At 36.9% G+C, this 7,190-nt stretch overlaps 1 long non-coding RNA gene across 1 annotated transcript; it reads right to left on the bottom strand.

Moving 5' to 3' along the window:
- Nucleotides 1-1,006: 1,006 nt before the first annotated feature.
- Nucleotides 1,007-5,313, bottom strand: LOC147495387 (uncharacterized). Its single transcript, XR_015197481.1, has 4 exons — nt 5,237-5,313; nt 3,964-4,070; nt 1,647-1,712; nt 1,007-1,140 (listed from the first exon to the last, which is right to left on the bottom strand). It is a non-coding gene; the product is annotated as an uncharacterized LOC147495387 (long non-coding RNA).
- Nucleotides 5,314-7,190: the final 1,877 nt, after the last annotated feature.

The raw sequence follows: 7,190 nt of genomic DNA, 5'->3' as shown, positions 1-7,190 counted from the left end.
GAAACTCGAGGCCTTCTACCACATTCCCAAAGAAGCGTCACATATAGGGCTATCATGAATCTTGTTCGCAAAATGCTTCCGGATGAATTCTAGCCTTACTTTTGAAGTGAACCCGCTAGCTTCCATCTCCGCCTCTAATCAAATCAATAGGGAGCCCTGCACCAAGATGTAAGAGATTTATCGATTGTTGTAAGTTCAGCTCATCGTCCCTTTGCAGACCGCTTCTTTCCTCTAATCGCGGACTCCACATATTTGGACAACATCGCCCAAAGTCACATCATCTCCTTAACCGGCATATGGAAGGTGTTGGTCTCCGGATGCCATCTCTCCACAAACGCCGAGATCAATGGTGGATCCATATGCTCGTGATAACCTTCCACGAGATCAAACAACCCAGTCCTTCTCAACTGCACGGCAAATCTCGGAGACCTTTCACATTCATTTTTGAAATTCCATTGGGATAACTTCGCTAAGTGTGAAACACACTTCAACGCCCGCGATCCTCCGAAACAACCGAAAGCACGCATTAGATATATATGAACAGAAACAAAATATTTTGTAAAAGAAAATCAAAGTACACAAGAAAAACAAAATATTACCCTTCTCTCCCAAACATCGCGAGCGACATGCACCGCATAGTCATACAACAACTCTGACTCATAACGGGCCTCCCCATACACACCTCTTTGAAACTCAAATCATCATTGGATTTTCTTATTTAAATCCAATACCGGAGGTGCTTCTTCCAATCGGTGGTACGCCTTCTACCACATATTCTTCAACATCATCATCCCCGCTCATCCTCCTCCTCTCCTCCTCACTCTCCTCCTCCTCTCACTCTCCTCTTCTACTATACTCTTCCCTTTGTCTAAACCTACATCTAAACCTACATCTAAACCTACATTAATATCACTATCTACACTATCTACACTATCTTCACTAAACTTAATCAACCTCGGGAACCTCAAGAACCTCTTTTTCCAAATGGTCCCTCTACTACTGATGCCGTTAAGCCGTCTGCCTCTATGTCTTTTCTTCCAACTGCATCACCGCTAGAGGAACCGCCACCAAACAATTTCTTAACACCCTTTAATGTAGTTTTCGCTACATTCTTCACATTCTTTGATCGAGGACCCATCGCTACAAAGAAAAAATAAAACAAGTATTAGTAAACCATATTTAAATAAACAATGTACAAAGAAAACCACTAGAAAAAAGAGATCATCTCACCGTAAAACTAATAGACTTATAAGCTTGCTATGATAACTCCAAGTATATATGAAGAAATAGAATGAGGTGTTACGCTTATCCAAATTCTATCGAATTTTGGGCAGAGTTTCCTTTGTTTGGTCAACATTTCAGATACTTAAACCCCGTCATAACCTCGAAATCAATAATAACATCCTTCCAACAACCATATGTACATATAACCTAACTTTTACACGACATTGCAAAATGTATATATATACAAGATCTGTTTTCAGATGAACCGGCCATTTATGTACATCAAGTATTACAACAAAATAACTGGACTCTCTCTACAACAAAATGAACTTGACTCGCCCCTCGCCAAGCATGGGAAACCACCCAAAACCACCTTGATAACATACATTCAAGAAGTTTGAAAACCAAAGAAAGCTTCTCACCTATAATGCTTTACCGCTTCAGTTTTGTTCCCTCAGATCCGCACTTTAAGCAAGTACTCGTAAAAGCTGCATGTGATCAAGGTCATTACTCATTAGCCAAGACTCAAGAACATAAGCAGTATGAAAGGTGAGTAACAGAATGTACAGAAACACTAATCATAAAATGGTAAAAGTATCTTCTCTTATAACATCATTCATCATTCATGATCAAAGTAGCTTTCCCCCAAGTAGTAACTTCATATTCATCATTCATGATCAAAGAAAAAGGTTTCTTTACATAGAAAAAACGATACATTTAAAAACATTACCAACCACTAAATCATCTTCGACAAAATAACTGGACAAAAGAAGAGAATCTGAATTTGTATTTTCAGAAATTACAAATCATCTATCCGAAAAAGTAGTCTTTGATCTATGATACATAACCCTAATGTATTGATCCTCAAAAAGAGAAAGCCTCAGATAACAAGTGCACCTTGATGCTATGACACATTGTCACCCTCTTCTAAGTTCTAACCATACCACAAAAAATATTTAGCTTGGGGCCAATCTTAAATCGAGAATGCACCAAAAATTAGATTCCAATGAGATCTGAATTTACATTGCTTCGTAAAACTAATTTACAATTGAATGAATTTGTATTTTCAGAACAAACGAAGTTTATTGTGATCCTTGATTACCGAAAAAGAAAACTCAAAAAGAAGAAAACAAGTCATTTTCCAAGAATTGTAACAAAATCAAGTTCGATGTCCAACACCGTGATTTAGGAAAACAAATCGACATCCCAAATCGCAAATCGGATGAATATAACCTTTCTTTGTTTTTACTTCATTTGTGGTTTTGAGGGTAGTTTTCCATTTCAACTATTAAGGTTGGTAAAAGGATTTGAATCCATACAAGGTTGTTACTACTTGTTTGGGCCGTGCTAGGACCTCACATTTGGAACAGAGCAGACTTGCATTCAAGCCTAGCATTGGCCAACCCCATGTCCCAAACTCCCAAGTCCCAACCCAGTGCAAAACTGTCTTTCACGCAGTTGATTCGTCGAGTAGAAACCAGTTGCAGAGAGTTTAGATGTCACACAATCAAGAATTGAAACTAAGGTGCGTGTCCGTGTACAAGGATGCATAACCAGAGAACCCGATTACATAATTGCAGTTGTAAACTGTTCCTTAATAGGTGAGTTAATAGTTAATACCTCTGAAAACCGAAAGTACCATCAAGTATTGTCGAAATTTAATTGAATGCACAACTATTTAGAAGGCAAAGTGGAGGCTTACACCATGACTTGCGAGAAGGCAAAGCTTATGAATCTCCATTAAGGCTTCAAGGAAATGCCCTTCAACGGCTTACAATCACTCCGATATGAAGGCAAGCCTTTTAATTTATCTTATTGGTTGTTTGTACAAATTTACAAATAGTTATTTCTTCAAATAGTGAAGCTATCACTTAATTATATTAACAACCTAAAAACGTAAGCTATTACACACTTTCCACCAAGCTTGAACACTTCATAATACACTTACTATTTTCTTTTACCATTAATCTCTACAAGTTTATACTCAAGTGAACCACAACAATCTCAGACCTCTTAAATTGAATAATTATGTTTATAAGGTTTTGATTTTGAATAATTAGTGAAGTGACCAAGTCCAGATCTTGTACACAACTTTTTCTCTAGCCTTATGGACCTCACGCCATACCGATTGCGGCTTAGAAAGTTTAAAAAAAAGAAAATATTGACATGGCCAAAGATACCAGATTCACTTACTATTGCCATTTGTCTACGGCTTAACACTAAATCACGAGTGGAGTTGTTTTCTATCTAATTCTTTGATAGGTGATTCAGTGAAGTTCTTATTAAATAATCAATATATGTAATAAGTGTTTATTTTCTCAATTGACATCTTGAAAGTTTGGTACATACCATATTATACTACGCTTATGCTTAGACATTTTGCCGCAGAAAATGCTGCAAAGGTTTTAACCTCTATCATAACAAACTCACAAAAACACTCTTGTACACGGCCGGTCAAGTGTTTAATTTGTCACTAAATTACAAGTGTTGTTATTCATCACAACACCTTCCAACAAAACAAAATATCCACAAAAATCTCCAAACATAACAAACTATTTCTTCATTTTGAATAAGTTAGTTTCATCTCCTTATTTTTTCTCACTATTTCTAACCTGTTAAACCCAACAAAGTCTTTCTCTCTTCTCCTCAAAACCCAAACAAACACAAGATTTTAATAGTTTTGAACAAAAGTACTAAACATGAAGAAAGACACTAGTACTCCAGTTTTTGATTACTCACCAAAATCTAGACGATCGAAGAATCGCGAAGTCAGCTCCCGTTTTCTTTCCCCAACGTCTTCAATAGATAGTGGAAGTGGAATGTCTTCTCCAACTCAAACTTTATCTCTCACCAAGAGGAAAACTGGATCAACTACTATAGATACTCGAAAACATAAAACCTATGATCTCTATTGACTTTAGGAATAGTTTGTACTTCAGATCTATAAAACCAGTGCATGATTTTGGCGTGGAATTAGGGATTGAAGTTATGGTACAAGGTTAAATTGTATGCAGAATGACGACTCAACTCTTTACTTTTAACGTAATGTATAGACTATGCAATTGACTCGGTTTCTAATATGCGTCGATAGATTTCAGCAAGCACCACAAAGAGATGGGCAGATGCTAGCCATTGCCTACTTCGAACAAGAGCCTAATATTTACACATAAAAACACGTTGTATAGTGAATTGATCAACCTTACGACAGATACTGCATAATGGGATGATGACACCCTTCCACAATGTTCCTATAATTGGTAGAGACTAGTTGTGAACTACATCACGGAGGGGCCAAATCTCTACCATCATCGATTGACTCAAATACTCAAATCTTTCTTTGAATGGCTAAACACGATTGAAACACACACCATACAAGAAGTTTAAATATCATTACGCGACCGACAAGCAAGGTTATCAATAAGAAACAAGACCAATCAATTGTATGTAAGATAATGCATATATATTCAGAATTGAACTGCGCCAAACGGATGCTTATGTACATAAAGCTATTCCCGATGAGAAAAGGAAAGCAGAGCCAAAGGCAATGGCTCTCGCCTTCCAATCACAATTACAAGATAATTGAAGTCACTCTTATAACCATGTTCTAATTATGAGAGAAAGAAAAGTGATTTCCATCCATCTTCCACCAATGCCATGAAAGTTGAAACATACTTAGTAAACGATAAAAATGTATACAAAGATCATCCATGGTCGCTAATAGATTCACAGAGATGACTCTTTTGTAAACAGACGATCGGGTGTTTACCATTGTTACAAATTCATACATCATGGACTACCGATCGAATTGTGAGAAACAACTCCATTATTTCCGTTATTTGGTTATTATACCATAAGAAAGATATCATCGAGCAAGTCGATCAACTACTATCGAGGATTATGGCCTTCACAAGATTCGTTAAAAGTAAAAACACAATATTCGATCCTTTACCAAAAAAAAACACAATATTTGATTTGTATCTTTAATATCATGCTAAATCAAAGAACAAGATACCTGAATCAGGATGAAGAAGATTGAAACGCAAATCAAGGGCAAATTTGTTGGCGATAAACTTGAGTTTGATGAAGGGGGAAGTCGTTGGCGATAAACACGGCTTTCTTGCTACTAGAACAAACCCTTCCTCATAGTCAAGGTTCAATGGATTGCTTCAATTCGGATTTTGATTTTTTTTGGTTAGGTTTGGCGATAATTTGTCAAGGGTTTTGGCAGAGAGATGACCGAGAGAGATGACCGAAAAAACGTGTTTTTCCGGTTTTGCGATTTGGTGGGGGTGTATCGGGCTTTCTTGTTTGGACTTTGTTGTTTGGGCCGGCCGAGGCTGCCCGATCTAATCTCAAGTAATTTCAATACAAAGACTCTTAAACTTTTGCTATCAACCAATTTGACACGGTTTGCCTTTTGACCTTTTCCTACATTTTTTAGGTACTCCGCACTTTTCATTTTGTGTTCGGGAAGACCCAATTTTTTTTTTTTTTTTTTTTTTTAACAAATTTGCTATTAACCAAAAAAATTGACCTAAAACACATATTTTGTGTTGGATACCTCCTCCAACTAGGGGTGATAAAAGGGCCGGGCCGGCCTAGCCCGGCCCTCAAACCATAAAAGCCCTCATGATTGAGGGCCGGGTCAGCCCGCCCCTATTTGATATTGAGGGCCGGGTCGAGTAGGGTCAAGCATGAAAACTCAAGCCCTTAACCGCCCGGCGCCCTCATTTTGAGGGCCAATGAGGCGGGTCGGGCCCGGATCTAATTATACTTCACTAGTTTACTATTTTTTTTGTAATTTTTTTTTGTAATTTTTTTTTTTTGTAATTAATTTATGATATGTATATAAGTATACAAAACTAATTCTTATATCTTTAGAAAAAAAATAGATAGAGATGGTGGAAAAGATGATATTCTTAAAATATCTACATTTTTAATACTTAACTATGTTGTTAGGTTGGATTTGCTTTATGTATGACTTATATACATATCATTAAATCAATTACAAAAGTGCATATATTATATTATGTTATAATTTATCCCCTATTGAAAACTAATTTAATAATTTTTTTTATACAATTTAGATAATTATAGTATAATACATAAATATAATGTAAAATAACAAGAAAATATGGTTTTCTTTTAGGGTTTACACAAATATATAGTATAATACATAAATTATCACCTCTATTTTGGGTTTACATAAAATAATCATAATTCACTTTTCTTTTTATATTTGAACTCTTTTATTCAAATTACAAAATACCTCATATGATATGTGGTAAACTACTATTATTAAACATTATTTGTAGTGAAAATATTTAATTAGTTCAAATAGGGATAATTGTGGTACCTTACATATATAATGTAAAAAAATAAAATATATCTTATCGAAAAAAAAAATACTGAGGGCCAAGTGAGGGCTTGGAAGGGCCAAATGCGGGCCGGGCCTATGCTCCAGAACCTAGACCCTAGCCCGCCCCTAACAAGCATGAGGGTCGGGCCAGCCCGCCCCTCAAATTTGTGAGGGCCAACTTTTGAGGGTTTTGACGCGCATTTTTGAGGGCCGGGTTGAGGGCCTGAGGGCCAAATTATCACCCCTACCTCCAACTATATCAAGTTAACCTATTGCCAAGTGGTGTATTTATAAAACCCTGTAATCAAACAGGTAGGGGTCTGCCCTTAACCCTAAAACTTATTCAAAAGAAAACACCAGTCAATGACTATATTATAAGAAAACAGGTTTTTAACCACAGTCAAAGTCCGTCGCACGACAGTGGGCTTCTTGGGTGTCGGCAATGGTTTGCCCGCAATTATGGCGGTGACAAAAGCCAACCAATAGCCACGACAGTTGCGTTGATCATTGTTGTGGCAAAATTCGTGGTTGTAGCTATAGCCACAACCTTGAGTTGTGGAAGGGGCTGTAGCAGTGGCAGAGCTAGGGGGGTCCTAGGGTACACCCT

This window comes from Coptis chinensis, chromosome 6 (assembly GCF_015680905.1).
Source record: "Coptis chinensis isolate HL-2020 chromosome 6, ASM1568090v1, whole genome shotgun sequence".
NCBI classification, from domain to species: Eukaryota; Viridiplantae; Streptophyta; class Magnoliopsida; order Ranunculales; family Ranunculaceae; genus Coptis; species Coptis chinensis.
Note: the sequence above shows the minus strand (reverse complement) of the source record. Positions and strands in the feature narration are given on the sequence as shown.